Source organism: Hyperolius riggenbachi, chromosome 4 (assembly GCF_040937935.1).
Source record: "Hyperolius riggenbachi isolate aHypRig1 chromosome 4, aHypRig1.pri, whole genome shotgun sequence".
NCBI classification, from domain to species: Eukaryota; Metazoa; Chordata; class Amphibia; order Anura; family Hyperoliidae; genus Hyperolius; species Hyperolius riggenbachi.
The window spans coordinates 221134220-221160530 of record NC_090649.1 but is presented as its reverse complement, the minus strand read 5'-3'; the positions used below and the strand labels follow the sequence as shown (position 1 = coordinate 221160530).

The following is a 26311-nucleotide window of genomic DNA, read 5'->3' as shown; positions in this document are numbered from 1 at the left end:
CTAAAAGACACATCCACCTGCAGAAATGTCCATTCCTATGTGAAGCATCACCATGAGCGAGATTTAAATTTTTATTCATATTACGTAACTTGAATATGTTTGGTTAAGAGATGTATATTTTGATAAATTAGATCTGAGTTTTTCTGAATATATTTACATTAAAGCTGCATGTTACTAAACAAAGCAAGTACTCCAAAGGAAAAAGTACTGTCTTAAAAATAATGGCATGATAGGTTGATATTAGTATTTTTCACATGGGTTAAAAAGTCTTCTGGACACCAAAAGGCATACAGGCAAAAGTTGCGCCGGGGAAAAAATGGCGCACGGAGCCGCTGCTAAAGTGTTTAAAATGCTATTTTGTGTTTTAATGTCAAAACATTAAATAGCGTTTTAACATTAAACCGCTATTTAATGTTTTAACATTAAAACGCAAAATAGCGTTTTAAACACTTTAGCAGCGGCTCCGTGCGCCATTTGTTATATGTAAACACATGAGAATTAAAATGTGTGTGTGTGTGTACACAGTATATATGTGTATATATATATATATATATATATATATATATATATATATATATATATACACACTGTACAGACCAAAAGTTTGGACACACCTTCTCATTCAAAGAGTTTTCTTTATTTTCATGACTATAAACATTGTAGATTCACACTAAAGGCATCCAAACTATGAATTAACACATGTGGAAGTATAGTACATAACCAAAAAGTGTGAAACAACTGAAAATATGTCATATTCTAGGTTCTTCAAAGTAGCCGCCTTTTGCTTTGATTACAGATTTGCACACTCTTGACACTCTCTTGATGAGCTTCAAGAGGTAGTCACCTGAAATGGTTTTCACTTCACAGGTGTGCCCTGTCAGGTTTAATAAGTGGGATTTCTTGCCTTATAAATGGGGTTCGGACCATCAGTTGCGTTGTGGAGAAGTCAGGTGGATACACAGCTGATAGTCCTACTGAATAGCCTGTTAGAATTTGTATTATGGCAAGAAAAAAAGCAGCTAAGTAAAGAAAAACGAGTGGCCATCATTACTTTAAGAAATGAAGGTCAGTCAGTCCGAAAAATTGGGAAAACTTTAAAAATGTGTCCCCAAGTGCAGTCTCAAAAACCATTAAACGCCACAAAGAAACTGGCTCATATGCGGATCGCAAACACACACTACCGATTGGAAAGCGTACCAGGGAAATCTGAATACACAATTAGCGTCCAGAAGGACATTACCCTATAGGTACATAAATAAAACTTATAATTTATTGCATCACTAAAAAGTTTGAAGAAGAGAGTATCACTATTCTGAATACTCTACTGCGTGGGTTACAGTTATATATTCGCTGTCAAAGTATGGGGGTCTTTGCTTATCCCACTTAGACCCCAGCATGGGGTGCTGAGGCAAGGTGTAGCTATCCCACACTACTATGACAGCTATCCGCACAGTAAACAGTTTGCAAGGTGGGACAGTGGAAGTAAACTGACCAGAAGAGTACACTGATCTGATTCGACCACTAAGTGTTCAGTCCCCCATGGAAACTGACCAACTGACAGGTGGGTATAAACATACAAAAAGTGCTAGGTGTTGTACAAAAACTTTAACATGAGCATGTTTCACCGAAAGGCTTCTTCAGAAAGTGTGCTATACATATATACAGTAGAACCTACACCCATTATTTACATATATTACACAATACCCCCCATCATAGAAGCCCCAGTCAGAGCTGAAATGCCCCGCCACGCATAGTCATATATATAGGAATGGAGAAGGTGGGGGAGGCAATGGGGTGGGTGTGGTATGCATATGTCACGTACCACCCCTTTATGAGGTTATGCAGGTTCCAAGGTGGCAGCCTAACTCCATTTCTTACCTGGGGTTGTCGCAGTGCGACCATGTACAGGTATAGAAGAAACAAGGTGCCGCCATACTATCCGCCCCATACATGCGTGGGCAGGGCCATGGATGTATTCTCCTAGGTAGAGGGGAGGAGTTCTCAATGGCGCCTATCGCCGATTGGCAGTGGCGTAGCTAGAAATTATGGGGCCCCATAGCAACATTTTCATGGGGCCCTCAGAACTAGGCACTCCTGAGCAATGCCACCTGCCCCTACCCCATGGATAGGAGTTGACTGGGCAGTTTACATTACTGTGTAATGCACACTGTGTATAGCCCTTGGGTGGAGAAACAAAGGAAAGTTAATAGTGAACACATCAAGGACTATCTGGGCCCCCCTCTTCTCCACGGCCCCATAGCAGCTGCTATGGCTGCTATGGCTATTGCTACGCCCCTGCCGATTGGTTAAGTTCCCAATTCAAAATGTGGCTGCGTGTGCTGGCCACATAGTTCTCCAGACGGCAGTGAAGTCACTTCCGCCCGCACGCTCGTCTGCTTCCTGTCTTCCGATATGTTGGGACGCAGCTTGCGTTCCAAGCCTCACTCTGGAAGCATGGGGTTCCTTCCCTATCGCGTCTATGCAGATCTTGGAGGTCCGCCCACTACTCAAAAGGGGACATATGTGACTGTTTGGGGTTGCCTAGCAACCCGTTCATCCTCATATGCGGATCGCCCCAGTAAAGGAAGACCAAGAGTCACCTCTGCTGCAGAGGATAAGTTCACCCGAGTCACCAGCCTCAGAAATCGCAGGTTAACGGCAGCTCAGATTAGAGTCCAGATCAATGCCACACAGAGTTCTAGCAGCAGACACATCTCTAGAACAACTGTTAAGAGGAGACTGTGTGACTTAGGCCTTCATGGTAGAATATCTGCTAGGAAACTACTGCTAAGGACAGGCAACAAGCAGAAGAGACTTGTTTGGGCTAAAGAACACAAGGAATGGACATTAGACCAGTGGAAATCTGTGCTTTGGTCTGATGAGACCAAATTTGAGATTTTTGGTTCCAACCACCTTGTCTGTGTGACGCAGAAAAGGTGGACAGATGGTCTCTACATGCCTGGTTCCCACCGTGAAGCATGGAGGAGATGGTGTGGGGGGTGCTTTGCTGGTGACACTGTTGGTGATTTATTCAAAATTGAAGGCATACTGAACCAGCATACTGAACAGCATCTTGCAGCGGCATGCTATTCCATCCAGTTTGCGTTTAGTTGGACCATCATTTATTTTTCAACAGGACAAGGACCCCAAACACACCGCTTTATTCAGCCTGTGCAAACAGAACGCGATAGAATAGGCATGTGTAGCCTCATTTAATACATGGTCGCAGGCCGCTTATGAATATAGTCTCGGATTTGCGATGCACCACACTGGGGCGGAGTCACACAGAGGATTAATAAATGTTACATTTTTGGGCTCTGAGTTCTGGGGGCGGCAACCTTGCTGCCAGGAGATAACCCCGCCTTCCCTCCACCTAGTTTGGAGGTAATCCAGCCCCAATTCTAAGATTGTATAAATATGGGGCCAGCAGAGCCCGCCTTTGTCCATCATTTCATCTGCTAAAGAAGAGTTTGGAGCATGCATTCCACAGAGGGACAGACGCATGCATATTTCCAAGGACTCTTAATGCTCATTTCACTGGACTCTTTCTTCATTCTCCAAATGGACTGCTCAGCCGTAACTAAAGTAAGAACTTTCTGATTTTATCCCTTTTATTTTTAAGCTTTGTGTGTATATGTTAATTAGTGTATATAAATGTATGTAATGCATTTTTGTTATCAAACGTTTAAAAAAATCGTATAGCGGTTATGACATGTTGCTGAACATACACAATCGTACCTATTCTCCTGAAACCGCTACCCTGTGTTTAATAGAAGTATACATTTATAACCCGTATGTGTGAACCCGGCTCAGATATTCAGATCTGACCCAGATTCCTGCATACTGCAAAGAGTTAACAGAGCGTTCTCGAAGTATTAGCATAACTACAGTAGCGGGCTGTGTAACCCGCTTGGTGGCAGATCTTTGAATTGTATGTGTGTGGTGAATCCTTTGGCGTCTGAACACTCCCTCCGCGAGTCAGTTCATCAAATTGCGAAGTCAGGTTACGCTTCGTGATGAGCAAAATGACAGTGTGAGAGGATTTCTGACTCTGATCGATTGACCCCGTCCGCAGACCGGCCTTGCGGTCTGTGACTATATATATATACAGTATATATATATATATATATATATATATATATATATATATATATATATATATATATATACACACATATACTGTATCTCTCTCTCTCTCTCTCTCTCTCTCTCTCTCTCTCTCTCTATATATATATATATATATATATATATATATATATTCTATGGATATATGGTAATACATGTATTTATACATGTATTAACATTTATATAAATGTAATTTTTTTTTTTTTGCTTACTGTTTGAATTTAAAAAGAAAAAAAAAAGAAGAAAAAAAAAAAGACAACGAGGGGTCCCCCCTCTCGAGCCTCTTTAACCCCTTGTCCCCCATGCAGGCTGGGATAGCCGAAATGCGGAGCCCCGGGCGCAGCCGGGGCTCTTCCCCGCCTCCCTTGCCCCAGGTGGAGGCGGGGGCGACGACTCCCTGGGGGGGTTCATGGTGGCATCTGGGAGTCCCCTTTAAGAAGTACCTTTAAAAAAGATGTTCCCACATCAATGAGCCAACGAATACAGTATCCTCTCGTGTTGCGACCTTGATTGAAGATCTCCGCTGACCGCCCACCCGACGCCACACACCGCCGCTCCCCCGCGCTTCTCTAGCTATACTGAGTATAGCTAGAGCTAAAAAGCATCTTTGAATTTGGCTCCAAGGAGCCCCATTGGTCTAATAACAGACCAATGGGGTTCCTCCTGATACCCATTGGTCTGTTATTAGACCAATGGGGAGCCTTGGAGCCAAAATGTAAAGATGCTTTCTAGCTATACAGAGTATAGCTAGAGCCGCTCCGTGGTCCCTCCTGCGTGGCTTTCCGCACTTCTCCCTGCACATACCAATCTATAGCGTCCACCCACACTGTCACCCTGGATGCTATGGGTGCTCCAGGGTGACGGTGTGGAGGGGCGCTATAGATTGGTATTTGCGGGGAGAAGTGTGGTTGTGTTTTTATTTCTTTCAACCCTTTGTGGAAATAGGTAAGGGGTACTTTGTACCCCTATACTCATTTCTCCTGGGAGGGGGGTGGTAATCTGGGTGTACCAAAAAACCTCAGAGATCAATGACTGATATATGAAATACGTGTATTATGAAAATCACATCACATTAAATACACACAGTATACCCATGACCCCCAAATATTGCACCATCCCTTTAAAACCCATGAAGTATGCACCTGAGCATCTACCTGGACTAACATATGCACTATTATGTCACGCTAATCACATTTCCTATGCAGTTCAATCAAACAGGGTTAGAAGTTCTCTGCCTAACTAGCAGCTAATACTTATCACCTCAGCACAGTCTGTGTATAGCTCTGATTTTCCTAGCACAGTCAAAAAGAGTGCAGTTTATTGGTGGATACTGAGGTCCCAAAACAGAACTGCTTCACTGAAAAAAAGCACATGCAAAAAATAATAGGCATATGCAATTCATCTGGCCAGGATTGCTACTATATACTTCACAGCAGTGATTAAAAACATGCAGGGTGTCTCACCATACTCACCTTCTTAAAGGGGACTCCCAGATGCCACCATGAACCCCCCCCCCAGGGAGTCCTCAGCCTCGCTTCCACCTGGGGCAAAGGAGGTGGGGAAGAGCCTCTTGTCCATGGATTGGACAAGGGCTCCGGGGGGGGGGGGGGAGGGGAAGGCTTGGCTGCCCCTCCCCCCCCCCGGAGCCCCTCATACCATGGACCATGCGGGCTGGTATAGCTCAGGGTGCGAAGCCCCAGTCGGCCGGGGCTCCGCATTCTGGCTATCCCAGCCTGCATGGGTGGCAAGGAGTTAAAGAGGCTCGGGAGGGGGGACCTCATGTTTTTTTGTTTTTCAAAAATTTCACACAATCCAAAAAAAAAAAAAAAGGCATTTATATGCATGTTCATACATGTATAAATACATGTATCAACATATATACATATATATATATATATATATATATATATATATATATATATATATATATATATATATATATATATATATATATATATATATACACATATACATACATACATACATATACATACATATACATACATACATATACATACAGATAAAACAGAAAGGACCGGCACCGCTGTCTTGTATCAAAGCTCTTTTAATAGCACCAAAGTGGCAGCAGTGACAGACTGCTGTTTCGGTTTACACCTTTATCAAACTGCTCAAAGCCATAAAAATTGTGACAAGACTGCACTTCCCAGGAGGCACTGGGGAGAGACCTTGGGCACGCTGCATACTCTTTTTTGGAAACGGTGCTCCCTCTCTTTTGTTTATGTTAATGTTATGCTTATGTTATGCCTTAAGCTCATCCAGAGTGTTGGGTCTTGCGTCTCTCAACTTTCTCTTCACAATATCCCACAGATTCTCTATGGGGTTCAGGTCAGGAGAGTTGGCAGGCCAATTGAGCACAATAATGGTCAGTAAACCATTTACCAGTGGTTTTGGCACTGTGAGCAGGTGCCAGGTCGTGCTTAAAAATGAAATCTTCATCTCCATAAAGCTTTTCAGCAGATGGAAGCATGAAGTGCTCCAAAATCTCCAGATAGCTAGCTGCATTGACCCTGCCCTTGATAAAACACAGTGGACCAACACCAGCAGCTGACATGGCACCCCAGATCGTCACTGACTGTGGGTACTTGACACTGGACTTCAGGCATTTTGGCATTTCCCTCTCCCCAGTCTTCCTCCAGACTCTGGCACCTTGATTTCCGAATGACATTCAAAAGTTGCTTTCATCCGAAAAAAGTACTTTGGACCACTGAGCAACAGTCCAGTGCTGCTTCTCTGTAGCCCAGGTCAGGCGCTTCTGCCGCGGTTTCTGGTTCAAAAGTGGCTTGACCTGGGGAATGCGGCACCTGTAGCCCATTTCCTGCACACGCCTGTACACGGTTGCTCTGGATGTTTCTACTCCAGACTGCTTCTTCAGGTCCCCCAAGGTCTGGAATCGGTCCTTCTCCACAATCTTCCTCAGGGTCCGGTCACCTCTTCTCGTTGTGCAGCATTTTCTGCCGCACTTTTTCCTTCCCACAGACTTCCCACTGAGGTGCCTTGATACAGCACTCTGGGTACAGCCTATTCGTTCAGAAATGTCTTTCTGTGTCTTACCCTCTTGCTTGAGGGTGTCAATGATGGCCTTCTGGACAGCAGTCAGGTCGGCAGTCTTACCCATGATTGCGGTTTTGGGTAATGAACCAGGCTGGGAGTTTTTAAAAGCCTCAGGAATCTTTTGCAGGTGTTTAGAGTTAATTAGTTGATTCAGATGATTAAATGTATGTAATAATAATAATACAGACTTCCAAATACTGTGGAATAGTGCCAGGCATGAATCTGTGACCCAAAACTAGTTACTACATGACCGGTAAGCAAATCCTAAAAGTCAAGTATCTGCTGGACCAGCCAGCGCAGAAGTAGTGTGAGTAATGCAGGAGCTCTGTCATCAATCTCCCAGCGGCAATCGCTGCTAGGAGACTGTTAGACGGCATCTATTTACACTGTACAGCGCTGCCTTAGATCGCAGCGTGACACGGCTGTCCCCCTGGGACCCACAGGAGCGATCGGCTGTCATAGGCTGATGCCTATAACAGCCGATCTCTGTGACTGGCTGGCAGGGGGAGGGATGGGAATAAATAAAACAGTAAAATGTATTATATAAAAAACCCAAATACATACACATAGCTCCCAACTGTCCCTTTTTCGGAGGGACAGTCCCTTTTTGGGAGCCCTGTCCCTCTGTCCCTCTTTCACCCTCATTTGTCCCTCTTTCAGGACTTTGTCCCTCTTTCTATGTACATATATATATTTCTATACTAAAAATGTGTTTGATTGATTCTAAACTTTATTCCCATCCTTTACATTGATATATTACTAATTTTAAAATGTTACTATGAAGGAAAATGAACCAGGATAGAAAGGACCAATGTGGTTTGAATTATAAAACAACATATTTTTCTTATGAAATCTTTATGGTATGCGTGACTAGAGGCGTGGTGAGGGCGTGGCCAGGGATGTGGCAGGGGCGTGACTTAAGTGACCCCTTTTTACATCTCAGAAAGTGGGGAGGTATGTACATACAACAAAAAAATAAACAAACATGCAGGGATAAGAGCCCACCAACAGAAATCTCTGTTGTTGGGCAGAAATGTGGGTGGGGGAATCACTTGTGTGCTGAGTTCTACAGCCCTGCAGCAAGCCCTTAAAGCTGCAGTGGCCTAACTTGCAAAATATAGCTTGGTACCTGGGGGGGGGGGGATGGTAAAGCCCAGTGGCATAGCAATAAGAGGTGCAGAGGTAGCGACTGCATCGGGGCCCTTAGGCCCGCGGGGCCCACCCCTCACACACAGTATTAACTATTTATTGGTTCTGTGCTGATAATATTCACCTCTATAGTTGATTTGAATAGTAGTGATCATTATCACAGTTTCCCATCTCCTTCTTGCACCTCACTGTGGTTGTCCTTGATTGGTTCTTCTTCTTAACTATGCCACTGGTGAAGCCTGTGGTCCTTAAGTGGCTAACAAAATGTTTAGAAAGACTAATAGACACATTCAGAATGAAACAAACATGTAGATCTAAAGGGATGCTGGGGATGCCTTTTACTATTGTAATGCTGTCACTGCACATAAGTGGGATGCTAGGGGTAAATTAACAAAAAAGTCTAAAATTCCAAATGGGGTATTTAACCAACCTCGTTTTTTTATCGAACAGCCCTTTATGAATTGAGGCCAGAGGGGCTGATGCACACTGAATAGGGACTGTCTACAAATCTTTGTCTACAAAACTTTGTATGATTCCTTATCAGTGGCTGAGCAGATGCAGTCATTAGAACAATTGTGCAGAAAGCAAAAAGTGTTTTTCTTCTCTGTGCCCATAGTTGTCTTCTCTCAGGGCAGGGAAGAACCTCCCACGGGGCCCCCTGTTGCTTCTGGGCCCCCTGCGGATGCATCCCTTACAGGGTCTATTGTTACGCCCCTGTATGCAGTGCTTCACTGCTGTCAGTATTTATGCATATGGAAAACACATTCAAGTGTGCACTAGCCAGTTTGAATAACATTGGTTTTCAGTTTATCTGTGCATAAAGCAAGGGGCGGACATCCAAAGTTTCGCAGGGGGGACCAGTGATTTCTAGTTACGCCCCTGGCTTGGCTTCAATTCACAAAAACCTGTTTAGAACAGCTGCAGAGAATGTCACTGTTCTGTTACTGTGATGTTCTCCCACTTATGTGCAGTGACAGCGGTAGTAGTGGTGGTGGGAGATATTCTACTACAGGCATCCTAAAAACAGTGTATGGTGAATAGATCGCTATGAAAGTCTGTTGGTTTAACTTGTCAAACTACATACATGTATGCTGCTTTGTCAATGTATTCTAGTTTGTTGGAACACGATCTTCGTCTTTTACAGAGAACTAAATCTCGTGATATAACCTGTGTAATAATACAACTTTTTTAATGCCCCTTGTCTAGGTATGGGTGAGCCAAAAGCAAGTTATACTACTACAGTTACTTACTATGGCCAGTGGCGTACCTAGGGAATTTGACACCTGATGATTATTTACAGGCACCTTCCCCCCCAAAAAAAATTAATTGATGGGTGGGTTCACCGGTTGGAGCGCCAAGCAAGTCGCTGCAAATTTTGGGGGATTTTTGGTGAAAAGGAGTCATCAGGATGTGGACGGAGCTAACCGTCTGAACCTCTGTACGAAGCGTAATGAAAGCTAACCGTAGTGAAGCTCTGTACTCTATACCAGTGATGACGAACCTTTCAGAGGCCGAGTGCCCAAGGGGAGGGGGGGGTTGTGCCGCGCTGAAAAATGGGCGTGGCCATGACATTGTATGGGCGGAGAGAACGTAATGATGTAACAGCGAGGCATAAGAAAGCAGTGTTTCCTCCATGATGTGGTGAAACGAGGATTCGCATCATGGGAAACTGTAATGCTGTTTTATTAGTATACCCACCATAACCCCAAAGCAGCAAATATAGCCAACTATGACCATTAAATAATAAATGCAGCAACAGTTACCCCAGACACCAGAAAGTAAACGCAATGTGGGCAACATTTCAGCAGAAAATCACGCAATGTGGGCAACATTTCAGCAGAAAGACGCAGTGGGCCACATTTCACTAGAAAATAACGCAATGTGGGCAACATTTCACTAGAAAATAAATGCAATTAGTGCAGCTTTTCAGCAGAAAACAAACGCAATGAGTGCAGCTTTTCACCATAAAATAAACGCAATGAGTGCAGCTTTTCACCAGAAAATAAACGCAATGAGTGCAGCTTTTCACCAGAAAATAAACAGAATGAGTGCAGCATTTGACCCGAAAATAAACGCAATAGTACAGCTTTTCACCAGTAAATGCACATAATAAGAGACAGCTTTTCACCAGTAAATGCACATAATAAGAGACAGCTTTTCACCAGTAAATGCACATAATGACAAACAGCCAGTGTCCCCAGTATATGTAGCCAGGGATATATGTGCCCAGTATATGTAGCCACAGGTATATATCCCCAGTATATGTAATGTGCCCAGTATATGTAGTCAGGGGGTATATGTCCCCAGTATATGTAGCCAGGGGTATATGTCCCCAGTATATGTAGCCAGGGGCACATGTGCCCAGTATATGTAGTCAGGAGGTATGTGTCCCCAGTATATGTAGCCAGGGGTATATGTCCCAGTATATGTAGCCAGGGGGTATATGTCCCCAGTATATGTAGCCAGGGGGTATATGTCCCCAGTATATGTAATGTGCCCAGTATATGTAGCCAGGTGCATATATCCCCAGTATATGTAGCCAGGGGTATATGTCCCCAGTATATGTAGGCAGGGGTATATGTGCCCAGTATATGTAGTCAGGGGTATATATGCCCAGTATATGTTGCCAGGGGTATATGTCCCCAGTATATGTAGCCAAGGGTATATGTCCCCAGTATATGTAGCCAGGGGTATATGTCCCCAGTATATGTAGCCAGGGGTATATGTCCCCAGTATATGTAGGCAGGGGTATATGTGCCCAGTATATGTAGCCAGGGGTATATGTCCCCAGTATATGTAGGCAGGGGTATATGTGCCCAGTATATGTAGTCAGGTGTTTATGTGCCCAGTATATGTAGCCAGGGGTATATATGACCAGTATATGTAGCCAGGGGTATATATGTCTAGTATATGTAGCCAGAGGTATATGTCCCCAGTATATGTAGCCAGAGGTATATGTGCCCAGTATATGTAGCCAGAGGTATATATGCCCAGTATATGTAGCCAGAGGTATATATGCCCAGTATATGTAGCCTGAGGTATATGTCCCCAGAATAGGTAGCCAGGTGTCCCCCCAGCAGGAGGGGAGCAGCACAGCGAAGGAGAGCTGTGGGCAGCGGTGGAGAAGGGGGGGCCATCTCCCCCCCTTCCCCCCCCTTAGGGCTCCCCCTCCCTCGCTCTCTCCTCCGGAACTGGAAGTGCTGTGGCGTTTGGCAGCGGGCGGAACTTACCTGCGTGACTCCGTCTGGTCTCGTCACAGGCGCGGGATGATTTGCCGCTAGTCTGGTCTGATCCAGAGCAGCGGCTGCGGCACCAGAACTTCCGGCGCTGGAGCGAGAGGGAGGTAAGTTCCGCCCGCTGCCAAACGCCACAGCACTTAGTTCCAGAGGGGAGAGAGCTAGGGAGGGAGAGAACTAAAGTGAGGGAAGGGGGGGGAAGATGGCCCCCCTTCCCCACCACTGCCCACAGCTCTCCCTCCACTGCGCTGCAGCTCTCCTCCTGTTACGGGCGGTTGTCAACACTGACAGCCGCCTGGGACTTGGCAACGGGGCAGCATGCGTGCCCACAGAGATGGCCCTGCGTGCCTGAAGTGGCACATGTGCCATAGGTTAGCCAACGCTGCTCTATACAGTGCCGCAGAAGATGTCAGTGCTTTATAAATATACAATAATAATATGGTAGGACATAGACTATGACTGTGGTACAATTAGATTGTGAGCTCCACTGAGGATGGTCAGAAAAGGGGGACATACAAAAGAGGGGGATGCATGGGAGGGGGGATAAAGAGGTAAAGGCACAAGACAGAGATCCCGGTGGTAGAGGAGAAATGGCAGGCAGGCCTCTCACCCGGACTGCAGACATCACCAGTGCTGTTTGGCAGGGACATGCTGTTAAAAGAAGCCACTAAAATCTGTAAAGAGGAAAGGGTCATGGGGAAAGACAACAGGGTGGGAGGGGGGGCTGGGAAAAGAGATAAGATTACCTGCAATTAACCACTTGCCGACCGCACGCTTATACCGTGCGTCGGCAAAGTGGCAGCTGCAGGACCAGCGACGCAGTATTGCGTCGCCAGCTGCAGGCTGATTAATCAGGAAGCAGCCGCTCGCGCGAGCGGCTGCTTCCTGTCAATTCACGGCGGGGGGCTCCGTGAATAGCCGATGGCGGCTCGCAGGCTAAATGTAAACACAAGCGGAAATAATCCGCTTTGTTTACATTGTACGGCGCTGCTGCGCAGCAGCGCCGTAAGGCAGATCGGCGATCCCCGGCCAATCAGCGGCCGGGGATCGCCGCTATGTGACAGGGGACGTCCTGTCACTGGCTGCACAGGACGGATAGCGTCCTGTGCAGCCCGGATCACCGGGGAGGGGACAGGTAGGAGAGGGATGGGGGAATTTCGCCGCGGAGGGGGGCTTTGAGGTACCCCCCCCGCAACATGCCTGCAGGCAGGAGCGATCAGACCCCCCCTGCACACCATCCCCATAGGGGGGAAAAAAGGGGGGCGATCTGATCGCTCTGTGTGCCCGCTGATCTGTGCTGGGGGCTGCAGAGCCCACCCAGCACAGATCCCATCAAACAGCGCTGGTCCTTAAGGGGGGGTAAAGGGTGGGTCCTCAAGTGGTTAAGCTAATCTAAATTGTCTGGAATTTGCTGTCAGCACCTGTATCACTGCAACGGCAGACTGTCCTGCATTATTGATTAATTACTATGATCAGGATAAATAATCAAAAGTCTAGGGCACACTGGTATTACAGCAGCCAGTGCTCATGGCTACTAATGACTGGCAACTTCTGAAGCTCTAAACACATCCTGCCACCTCTCCCTACTGCAGCACAGCAATCATTCTCACTACTCACCCTGCTGTTCTCTGCACATTCACTCACTGCAGGCTGTGTGTAGAGAGTGAGGAGACACCCTCCCCCTGTCACTTCCTAACCTAGGGGGTCCCTGTCACTACTTCACCTGGGGTCCCTGCCACTACCTAATCTTGGGGTCCCTGTCACTACCTAACCTAGTGGGTCCATGCCACTACCTTACCTGGGGGTCCCTGTCACTACCTTACCTTGGGGTCCCTGCCCCTACCTAACCTGGGGGGTCCCTGTCACTACCTAACCTAGTGGGTCTCTGCCACTACCTTACCTGGGGGTCCCTGTCACTACCTTACCTGGGGGTCCCTGCCACTACCTAACCTGGGGGGTCCCTGTCACTATCTAACCTAGTGGGTATCTGTCACTGCCTAACCTGGGGGGTCCCTGCCACTATCTAACCTGGGGAGACACTTGTCACTACCTAACCTGGGGTTCCCTGTTACTACATGACCTCAGGAGGCAACTGTCCCTACTTAAAACAGGGTGGTCCCCATGACTACCTGACTTGGGGAGGCACCTGTCCCTACCTAAACTGGGGGTCCCTGTCACAACCTAACCTGGGGCGGCACCTGTCACTACCTAGGGAGACCCTGTCACTACCTAACCTGGTTAGACACCTGTCACTGCCTAAACTTGGGGTCCCGGTCACTACCTAACCTGGGAGGGTCACCTGTCACTGCCTAAACTGGCAGGCCCATGTCACTACTTAACCTGCTGGGCGTTCTAATTCCCGCGGCCGCGTTTTTTTTCGCCCGATATTTTTTTTATATCATGTAGCTAGCCTAGCGCTAGCTACATGATTCTCCCCTTGCTGCTGACTCCCTCCCACCCTTCCGATCGCCGCCGGCGATCACGCCCATAAGGAAATCCCGTTCTGAACGGGATTTCCTTTAGGGCTTCCCCCGTCGCCATGGCGACGAACGGAGTGACATCACAGGGATTACCGATCCACCCCAGAGCGCAGCGTGGCGGCGATTGGCCAGGCTGTGCACGGGGTCTGCGGGGGGGGGATTTACAAATCAATAACTGCAAAGTGGGGTGTGCATAATTATTCAGCCCCCTTTGGTCTGAGTGCAGTCAGTTGCCCATAGACATTTCCTGATGAGTGCTAACGACTAAATAGAGTGCACCTGTGTGTCATCTAATGTCAGTATAAATACAGCTGCTCTGTGACGGCCTCAGAGGTTGTCAAAGAGAATATTGGGAGCAACAACACCATGAAGTCCAACGAACACACCAGACAGGTCAGGGATAAAGTTATTGAGCAATTTAAAGAAGTCTTAGGCTACAAAAAGATTTCCAAAGCCTTGAACATCCCACGAAGCACTGTTCAAGCGATCATTCAGAAATAGGAGTATGGCACAACTGTAAACCTACCAAGACAAGGCCGTCCACCTAAACTCACAGGCCAAACAAGGAGAGCGCTGATCAGAAATGCAGTCAAGAGGCCCATGGTGACTCTGGACGAGCTGCAGAGATCTACAGCTCAGGTGGGGGAATCTGTCCATAGGACAACCATTAGTCGTGCACTGCACAAAGTTGGCCTTTATGGAAGAGTGGCAAGAAGAAAGCCATTGTTAACAGAAAAGCATAAGAAGTCCCGTTTGCAGTTTGCCACAAGCCATGTGGGGGACACAGCAAACATGTGGAAGAAGGTGCTCTGGTCAGATGAGACCAAAATGGAACTTTTTGGCCAAAATGCAAAACACTATGTGTGGCGGCAAACTAACTCTGCACATCACTCAGAACACACCATCCCCACTGTTAAATATGGTGGTGGCAGCATCATGCTCTGGGGTGCTTCTCTTCAGCAGGGACAGGGAAGCTGGTCAGAGTTGATGGGAAGGTGGATGGAGCCAAATACAGGGCAATCTTGGAAGAAAACCTCTTGAAGTCTGCAAAAGACTTGAGACTGGGGCTGAGGTTCACCTTCCAGCAGGACAACGACCCTAAACATAAAGCCAGGGCAACAATGGAATGGTTTAAAACAAAACATATTCATGTGTTAGAATGGCCCAGTCAAAGTCCAGATCTAAATCCAATCGAGAATCTGTGGCAAGATCTGAAAACTGCTGTTCACAAACGCTGTCCATCTAATCTGACTGAGCTGGAGCTGTTTTGCAAAGAAGAATGGGCAAGGATTTAATTCTCTAGATGTGCAAAGCTGGTAGAGACATACCCTAAAAGACTGGCAGCTGTAATTGCAGCAAAAGGTGGTTCTACAAAGTATTGACTCAGGGGGTCTGAATAATTACGCACACCCCACTTTGCAGTTATTGATTTGTAAAAAAAACGTTTGGAATCATGTATGATTTTCGTTCCACTTCTCACATGCACACCACTTTGTATTGGTCTTTCACGTGGAATTCCAATAAAATTGATGCATGCTTGTGGCAGTAATGTGACAAAATGTGGAAAACTTCAAGGGGGCCGAATACTTTTGCAAGCCACTGTAGGGGCAAATAGCTACTTAATTCTGTTATCTGGTGAGCATGACTACTTAATTTATGTATATAGGGTGTACTTGCCTACTTAATAATTTTATTTTGATACACCAGGCTATTTCATTTATTTATTTGAGGCACCTGGTTGCTGAAATAGTTTATCTGGAGGTGTGTGACTACTCAATTATTTTATCTGGTCTAGATGCTTGTTACTATGTAATATTTTTGTTGGGCAGCATGTGACTACTTGATTCCTTTATTTGGAGGCATGGATCTATTTTATCCTTTTATATGGAAGTAAGTAATTACTTAATTTTCAGACACGTGGTTAATAACAAATGTATGCGAGAAAGGGTGCAGTTTTCCACAGGGGAGGGGGATCTGACGGCCGGGGGGGGGGGGGGGGGATGGTGCAATTATAGTGTTATATTACCTGCATACTCCTCTGGCCACTGACTATGGCTGCTATAGTTACTGTGCTGCTGTGATGATTATGGCGCTTTATTGATGAAGCTGCTATTTGTGTACAAGAGAATAAATTGAAGATTGCTAAAAGATTCACATCCTCGATGTTGGTCAGTTCAGGTGCATAACTTGAAGTATTCCCCTGCAAAACCTCTGCCAAACCCTCTCTACTCTATGCCCACATTGCAGTGCATTAGTGTAGCTTCCCCTGACCTGACCCCCAACTATAAAGCGGAGCAATACTTTAACCTTCTAGGGAGCAGAGTGACAGGTCCTCACTCCACTCTTCACTGTAGTCGGTGCATAGCCAATCTCAACCTGCGGCTCCCGTCTCTCTATTGATACGCCCCTGGGTCAATTGCTAAGGGTGTTTTAAAGGATACCCGAAGTGACATGTGACATAATGAGATAGACATGGATATGTACAGCAGTGATGTGCCGAACCTACGATTTTAGGTTCGCGAACCGGGTTCGCGAACTTCCGCGGAAGGTTCGGTTCGCGGAAAAGTTTGCGAACCGCAATAGACTTCAATGGGGAGGCGAACTTTGAAAACTAGAAACATTTATGCTGGCCAGAAAAGTGATGGAAAAGATGTTTCAAGGTGTCTAACACCTGAGATCTTTCAGTGACTACAAGAGGGGAACATTTTTTTTTCAAAAATACCTTATAGTTTTTGAGAAAATCAATTTTAAAGTAAAAAAAAAAAAGAACCGATTCATTAAAAAGATCCGGCTCATTCATGAGCCGTTAGTATAGCAGAGAATGCATCCTCGGAAGGAGGTGAAGCTGCTGGCTCCCGCTGCTGTCTCTCCCCACCTGCCTGCACCTGTCAACCCCCACCTAGGCTGGCACCCAGTGCACCCATCCCCCCAGCCCCAAAGCTCAAAGAACGGGATGTCCTGGAGGGCTTCCCCCGGCACTGATTGGCCAGGCAGCGCACGGGGTCTGGGGGGGGGGGGGGGGTGGCTGCGGCGCGACGGATCGTGGCGGATTGGCAAGTAGCGGCTAGCGATCGGATTGCACATGCAGCTAGCAAAGTGCTAGCTGCGTGTAGCAAAAAATTGCAGCCATGGCCGTTAGCAACGTCTGAATCTCATGAAATGTCTCATGCAGGTAGAAGACATATTGTTAGACTTGGACTCCAAAGATGGGTTCCCTACATCTCTGCAAACCAGAGTTACAGGGGTCCAAAATTGGTAAAATCCCCCATTGGCTTTCATTGGGCTTCCTATTTACAGTTCCAAAATCTCACATCTTTTCAAAGGGCAATGGCTCAACAGTGGCAAATTTTCTAGCATTGTAGGGACTCTTAGGGGGATCATGACTGGTGAGTTTTGCTGCTGCTGAGCCATTGCCCTTTGAAATGGTGTGAGATTTTGGAACGGTAAATAGGAGGCTAGGAGGCCCAATGAAAGCCTATGGGGGATTTTACCACTTTTGCACCCCTGTAACTCTGGTTTGCAGAGATGTAGGAAACCCATCTTTGGATTCCAAGTATAACAATATGCCTTCTACCTGCATGAGACATGTCGTGAGATTCAGATGTTGCTAACGGCCATGGCTGCGATTTATGTTCGTCAGAATCTCCACCATTGACTTTGCCCAAATAAACAGGTTTTTGTGACCCAAGGCTATGACCTCTTTGGCCTAGGGGCCCGAAACTCACATGTCATGATCCCCCTAAGAGTCCCTACAATGCTAGAAAATTTGGTACTGCTGAGCCATTGCCCTTTGAAATAGTGTGAGATTTTGGAACGGTAAATAGGAGGCCCAATGAAAGCCTATGGGGGATTTTACCACTTTTGCACCCCTGTCGGCCGCTAGCCAATCGGAAGAGGCAGAGAGGAGAGGGGCGGCGCAGCGGGAATGGAGGACGCCGTGAGGTCATAGCGGGGGGCGGTGCTGGGCACAATGCGTCAGCGCACGCTGCCCGCCGCCCCCTTCGCTCGCCGGAGTCTTCTTCTATGCCGCGCATCTGCACTGACTCTAGCCAGTGCGGCCGAAGGAGGGGAGACCAGGAAGAGCCCCAGACACCGCCGCTGGAACTGGAGGGAGGTGAGTGGCACCTACACCTAACTACTCTATACCTAGCTAACTATACTGAAGGTCCCTACACCTAACTACACTATACCTGGCTAAGTATACTGAAGCCACCTACACCTAACTACTCTATACCTGGCTAACTATACTGAAGGCACCCACACCTAACTACACTATACCTGGCTAACTATACTGAAGGCCCCTACACCTAACTACACTATACCTGGCTAGTTATACTGAAGCCACCTACACCTAACTACACTATACCTGGCTAACTATACTGAAGCCACCTACACCTAACTACACTATACCTGGCTAACTATACTGAAGGCACCCACACCTAACTACACTATACCTGGCTAACTATACTGAAGGCCCCTACACCTAACTACACTATACCTGGCTAGTTATACTGAAGCCACCTACACCTAACTACACTATACCTGGCTAACTATACTGAAGCCACCTACACCTAACTACACTATACCTGGCTAACTATACTGAAGGCACCCACACCTAACTACTCTATACCTGGAAAACTATACTGAAGGCACCCACACCTAACTACTCTATACCTGGCTAACTTTACTGAAGGCACCCACACCTAACTACACTATACCTGGCTACCTATACTGAAGGCCCCTATACCTATCTACCTATACTGAAGGCACGTATACCTAGCTAACTAAATGTTGGTAGATCTCCTGGGCTTGGCAAAATTATGCAAATCGGCCCAGGGGGGCCTGAGCGGTGCCTTCCGGCGGCATAGCCCGTGCTCAGCACGGGCTTACCGCCAGGGAGGTTAAATATTGTTTCCTGCTATCTTTTTAACATATCCTGCAAATTTGGTGTTGCTAGGATGTAAGGGGCCTCTGCTATTAACTGCTAAAGTCGGTGGGTGATGATGATAACCAACCAGAATTATAGGGGTGCAAAAGTGCTGAATTCTGCCATAGGCTTCCATTAGGCTCCCTATTTCACTTTCAAAAATCTCAAATCTTTTCAAAGGGCAATGGCTCAGCAGTTGCAAATTTTCTAGCATTGTAGGAACTCTTAGGGGGATCATGACTAGTGAGTTTTGCCGCTGCTGAGCCATTGCCCTTTGAAATGGTGTGAGATTTTGGAACGGTAAATAGGAGGCCCAATGAAAGCCTATGGGGGATTTTACCACTTTTGCACCCCTGTAACTCTGGTTTGCAGAGATGTAGGGAACCCATCTTTGGATTCCAAGTATAACAATATGCCTTCTACCTGCATGAGACATGTCGTGAGATTCAGACGTTGCTAACGGCCATGGCTGCGATTTATGTTCGTCAGAATTTCCACCATTGACTTTGCCCAAATAAACAGGTTTTTGTGACCCAAGGCTATGACCTCTTTGGCCTAGGGGCCCGAAACTCACCAGGCATGATCCCCCTAAGTGTCCCTACAATACTAGAAAATTTGGTACTGCTGAGCCATTGCCCTTTGAATAGATTTGAGATTTTGGAAAGTGAAATAGGGAGCCAATGAAAGCCTATGGGGGATTTTATCACTTTTGCACCCCTGTAACTCTGGTTTGCAGAGATGTAGGGAACCCATCTTTGGATTCCAAGTATAACAATATGCCTTCTACCTGCATGAGACATGTTGTGAGATTCAGACGTTGCTAACGGCCATGGCTGCGATTTATGTTCGTCAGAATTTCCACCATTGACTTTGCCCAAATAAACAGGTTTTTGTGACCCAAGGCTATGACCTCTTTGGCCTAGGGGCCCGAAACTCACCAGGCATGATCCCCCTAAGTGTCCCTACAATACTAGAAAATTTGGTACTGCTGAGCCATTGCCCTTTGAATAGATTTGAGATTTTGGAAAGTGAAATAGGGAGCCAATGAAAGCCTATGGGGGATTTTACCGCTTTTGCACCCCTGTAACTCTGGTTTGCAGAGATGTAGGGAACCCATCTTTGGATTCCAACTATAACAATATGCCTTCTACCTGCATGAGACATGTCGTGAGATTCAGACGTTGCTAACGGCCATGGCTGCGATTTATGTTCGTCAGAATTTCCACCATTGACTTTGCCCAAATAAACAGGTTTTTGTGACCCAAGGCTATGACCTCTTTGGCCTAGGGGCCCGAAACTCACCAGGCATGATCCCCCTAAGTGTCCCTACAATACTAGAAAATTTGGTACTGCTGAGCCATTGCCCTTTGAATAGATTTGAGATTTTGGAAAGTGAAATAGGGAGCCAATGAAAGCCTATGGGGGATTTTACCACTTTTGCACCCCTGTAACTCTGGTTTGCAGAGATGTAGGAAACCCATCTTTGGATTCCAAGTATAACAATATGCCTTCTACCTGCATGAGACATGTCGTGAGATTCAGACGTTGCTAACGGCCATGGATGTGATTTATGTTCGTCAGAATCTCCACCATTGACTTTGCCCAAATAAACAGGTTTTTGTGACCCAAGGCTATGACCTCTTTGGCCTAGGGGCCCGAAACTCACATGTCATGATCCCCCTAAGAGTCCCTACAATGCTAGAAAATTTGGTACTGCTGAGCCATTGCCCTTTGAAATGGTGTGAGATTTTGGAACGGTAAATAGGAGGCCCAATGAAAGCCTATGGGGGATTTTACCACTTTTGCACCCCTGTCGGCCGCTAGCCAATCGGAAGAGGCAGAGAGGAGAGGGGCGGCGCAGCAGGAATGGAGGACGCCGTGAGGTCATAGCGGGGGGCGGTGCTGGGCGCAATGCGTCAGCGCACGCCGCCCGCCGCCCCCTTCGCTCGCCGGAGTCTTCTTCTATGCCGCGCATCTGCACTGACTCTAGCCAGTGCGGCCGAAGGAGGGGAGACCAGGAAGAGCCCCAGACACCGCCGCTGGAACTGGAGGTAGGTGAGTGGCACCTACACCTAACTACTCTATACCTGGCTAACTATACTGAAGGTCCCTACACCTAACTACACTATACCTGGCTAAGTATTCTGAAGCCACCTACACCTAACTACTCTATACCTGGCTAACTATACTGAAGGCACCCACACCTAACTACACTATACCTGGCTAACTATACTGAAGGCACCTACACCTAACTACACTATACCTGGCTAGTTATACTGAAGCCACCTACACCTAACTACACTATACCTGGCTAACTATACTGAAGGCACCCACACCTAACTACTCTATACCTGGAAAACTATACTGAAGGCACCCACACCTAACTACTCTATACCTGGCTAACTATACTGAAGGCTCCTACACCTAACTACACTATACCTGGCTAACTATACTGAAGGCCCCTATACCTATCTACCTATACTGAAGGCACATATACCTAGCTAACTAAATGTTGGTAGATCTCCTGGGCTTGGCAAATTTTAAAGTAGCTCGCGAGCCGAAAAAGTGTGGGCACCCCTGCCCTAGGCTATGACCTCTTTGGCCTAGGGGCCCGAAACTCACCAGTCATGATCCCCCTAAGAGTCCCTACAATGCTAGAAAATTTGCCACTGCTGAGCCATCACCCTTTGAAAAGATTTGAGATTTTTGAAAGTGAAATAGGGAGCCTAATGGAAGCCTATAGCAGAATTCAGCACTTTTGCACCCCTATAATTCTGGTTGGTTATCATCACCCGCCGACTTTAGCAGTTAATAGCAAAGGCCCCTTACATCCTAGCAACACCAAATTTGCAGGATATGTTAAAAAGATAGCAGGAAACAATATTTAATGGACTTCCGAGGCCACAAATGTGAAAAAATACCTTTTCATAATCCAGATCCATGGAGGACGCCATCCGTGCCCTCGCGTTCATTCCCCCATGGCTCCCGCAGTAATACCGGCCCCGGTCGGGCCCCAACCCCTCCAAGCGGGTCGGGTTCTTATTCCCTCCTCAATATGGCCGCCACAGATTGCCGCTGCTGTGCAGTCTGCATAGGCGCGATTGCGGCTGCGTAGCTCTAGGCCCTCCTCCCGCCGCGTCATCAATATGCGTGCATACATCGGACGCATCGGGAGGAAGTGCTAGAGCTGTGCAGCCGCAATCGCGTCTATGTGGACTGCGCAGCCGCGGCAATCTGTGGCGGCCATATTGAGGGGGGAATGAGTTGAGAACCCGACCCGTTCAGAGGGGTCGGGACTCGACCAGGGCCGTTATTACTGCTGGAGCCATGGCGGAATGAACGGGAGGGTGCGGATGGTGTCCTCAATGGATATGGATTATGAAAAGGTATTTAACTTTTTTTCACATTTGTGGCCTCGGAAGTCCTTTAAAAAATGTTTTTATTTTTTTTATTTGCTGTGTGTGGGAAATCTGAAAAAAAAAATGGCGTGGGGTCCCCCCTCCCGAGCCTCTGTAACCCCTTGTCCCCCATGCAGGCTGGGATAGCCAGAATGCGAAGCCCCGGCCGACTGGGGCTACGCACCCTGAGCTATACCAGCCCGCATGGTCCATGGTATGGGGGGGCTCCGGGGGGGGAGGGGTGGCCAAGCCTTCCCCTCCTCCCCCCCCCCCCCGGAGCCCTTGTCCAATCCATGGACAAGGGGCTCTTCCCCACCTCCGGTGCCCCAGGAGGAGGTAAGGGCGACGACTCCCTGGGGGGGGGGGTTCATGGTGGCATCTGGGAGTCCCCTTTAAGAAGGGGACCCCAGATGCCCACCCCCCTCCCAGGAGAAATGAGTATAGGGGTACAAAGTACCCCCTACCCATTTCCACAAAGGGTTATATGAAATAAAAACACAACCACGAGAAAAGTATTTTATTATTCTAAATTAACCATAAATACTTACCTGTACCTTTAAAAAAGTTTTCCCACGCCAATATTCACGGTAAATGATCCAACGAACTGTATCCTCTTATGTTGCAATCTTCTATTAAGTTGATTGAAGATCTCCGATGCCTCCCACATAGCAGAGAATGCGTCCTTTTGGACGCATAGCTGCCGGCTCCTGCTGTCTCTCCCCACCTCCTCACCTGTCACTCTCACCCATGGGTGCACCGGGTGCCAGGCTAGGTGAGGGTGACAGGTGCAGGCAGGTGGGGAGAGACAGCAGCGGAGCCGGCAGCTTCACGTCCTGCTCAGGACGCATTCTCTGCTATACTAACGGTTCTTGAATCATCCGGTTCTTTTTAATGAATCGGTTCTTGTTTTTTATGAATCGGCTCATTTTACTCTGAAACTTTAAAATTGATTTTCTCAAAAAGTATAAGGTCTTTTTGAAAAAAAAATTTTTCCTCTTGTTCCCACTATTCCACTTAACATTCCCAACAATTTTGGTGTTTCTACTATGTAAGGGGACTTTGCTATTAACTGTTAAAGTCGGCGGCCATTAAAGTCTATGGGCGAACCGAACTTTGAAAAAAAGTTCCCGATTCTCTGCGAACGCGCACCACCAAAGTTCGCCTGGAACCGTTCGCCGGCGAACCGTTCGGCCCATCTCTAATGTACAGTGCCTAGCACACAAATAACTAGGCTGTGTTCCTTTTTTTCTTTCTCTGCCTGAAAGAGTTAAATAACAGGTATGTAAGTGGCTGACTCAGTCCTGATTCAGACAGGAAGTCACTACAGTGTGACCCTCACTGATAAGAAATTCCCCCTTTTTATCTCTTTCTTGCTCTCAGAAGCCATTTTCTGCTAGGAAAGTGTTTTATAGTTGGAATTTCGGATAAGTGAGGGTCACACTGTAGTCAGTTCTTGTCTGAGTCAGGACTGAGTCAGCCACTTACATACCTGATATTTAACTCTTTCAGGCAGAGAAAGAAAAAAGGAATACAGCGTAGTTATTTGTGTGCTAGGCACTGTACAAGTGGCTGTGGCGCAGTAGTGCCTGCAATATTTACCTTCCCTGGCTCTAGTGCAGGCGCAGTAGCGGCTCTTGGCTCAGGATCAGGCAGAAATAGCCGATCCCAGTCGGGTTCACTCTACTGCTAAGGCGCAAGTCACCTGTGCAGTAGAGCGGACCCGACTGGGATTGGCTATTTCTGCCTGATTCTGAGCCCGAGAGCCACAAATGGCCTGCGCTGGAGCATGGACGGTAACTAGTCTATTTACATGGCCGCTGTTCTGAGCGGCCAAGCGAGACCACCGTGGGATGTAGCAGGACGGGGAAAGCCTCGATAGGATCCACAGGCTCCCCCCTCCCGAGATAAGTACCCTCCAGGGGCACTTTTTAAAGTTACAGATTTTCTTTAACTCATATGTCTCAATAAGGTGTGTTTGCATTTGTTACGCAGTATGCACAATATCATAATTGCATGTACCGTATTAACGTGTGTATGCAGTATTACTGTATTGCATTATGCCCTATCTATCATGAAAACTTTATGTATGCTATTCTGATTACTGCTGTCACACTCTCCGGTTCCCACTGGCTATGTATTGCCAATTTCCTAGCAAATTCCAGGGGTTGCACACAGCCCTGCGCATACCCAACTGGGCAAAGACTTGAGGCTTTGGCTTATGATGTATGCATATACACCTGCTGTGGTCCACGGTTCTGCGTGCACATGCAGGGAGCCTGGATGCCGTGAATCAGTGGCGGCGCTACACTGGGGCTTGCCCAGGCTTCAGCCCCAGCTGGCAACTTGTTAGCCCCTCTTAAAGCCCCCCCCGCTGGCCGTGGCCACCGCAAGTCTGTACTTGCGTATTTATTAGCCAGCCGCGCTAATAAGGGATGCGGGAGCCTGCTTTATTCCTCCCTCCCTCCTCCCTTCCTCTGAATGCCCCCACCTGCTGTGAATGACTGTCCCCCCCGTAGGCAGTGTGTGCGGAGCAGAGCGGAGCAGTAGGTCCTCTTACCGCAATCCATGCTCACCGGCAACTAGTCTCTTGCTTCCTGTTTACCATGACGTCACAGGAAGCAGGAGACTAGTTGCCGGTGAGCATGGATTGCGGTAAGAGGACCTACCACTCCGCTCTGCTCCGCACACACTGCCTACGGGGGGGACAGTCATTCACAGCAGGTGGGGGCATTCAGAGGGAGGGAGGGAGGAATAAAGCAGGCTCCCGCATCCCTTATTAGCGCGGCTGGCGCCTCGATCATTTTCTTCCTGTCTTCTCTCCCCAGGGCAATCTCCTCACACACAGGGGCACCTTCCTCCCCTGGGGCCCCCAGCCCACCACCACCAGCCAGGCCTGAGCTGCCCTGGGGCCCCCAGCCCACCACCACCAGCCAGGCCTGAGCTGCCCTGGGGCCCCCAGCCCACCACCACTAGCCAGGCCTGAGCTTCCCTGGGACCCCAGCCCACCAGCCACGCAGGCATGAGGCCTCCAGCCCACCACCAGTCAGGCTTGAGGTGCCCTGGGGCCCCCAGCCCACCACCACCAGCCTGACTACATATACTGGGGACAGCTATACGCCTGGCTACATATACTGGGGACATCTATACACCTGGCTACCTATGCTGGGGACACTGTCTGTCTGTCATTATGTGCATTTACTGGTGAAAAGTTGTCTCTTATGTGCATTTACTGGGGAAATGCTGTCTGTCATTATGTGCATGAACTGGTGAAAAGTTGTCCCTTATGTGCATTTACTGCGGAAACGCAGTCTGTCATTATGTGCATTAACTGGTGAAAAGCTGTCCCTTATGTGCATTTACTGCGGAAACGCAGTCTGTCAGTACGTGCATTAACTGCTGAAAAGCTGATTCTTATGTGCATTTACTGGTGAAAGGCTACCTGTCATTATGTGCGTTTACTTCATTTTTTTTTCATGTAACTACGTTAGCTGGTACAACTACATTACAGTTAGCCCCGCCCACATGACATCATGACCACGCCCAAATTTTCGCCGCGGCAAATTCCCCCCCCCCCCCCCCCCAAGCCCGGCCTGCCAGCCCTCGTGCCCCCTTTGAGCCCCCCCAAAAATCTGAAGCTGGAGCCGCCACTGCCGTGAATGCGCATGCACAGCATGCTCCATGCCCCAATTACAATGCAGGGCCTATTTAAGAGAGCCATGCCCCATAACCAGTGCTGATTTTACTGTCAGCTTTTGGTGATTTTTCCTGACGTGCTGTCACTTTTTTCCTGTACCTGTGGTCCCAGTTAACGACCCAGCTTGCCTGACGACTCTGATCCGATCTCCTGGTTTGACCTCGGCTTGTTTATTGATATATTCTGTCTACTGCCTGCCTCAACCCTGATACTGTTATTGGAATCTGCAC

The 26311-nt window shown here is 47.6% G+C and overlaps 1 protein-coding gene across 1 annotated transcript in view; it reads right to left on the bottom strand.

The window, feature by feature from the left end:
- Nucleotides 1-26311, bottom strand: part of GCM1 (glial cells missing transcription factor 1) — a 68565-nt gene that overhangs the window by 6749 nt on the left and 35505 nt on the right. The gene's annotated exons all lie outside the window — the stretch shown is intronic.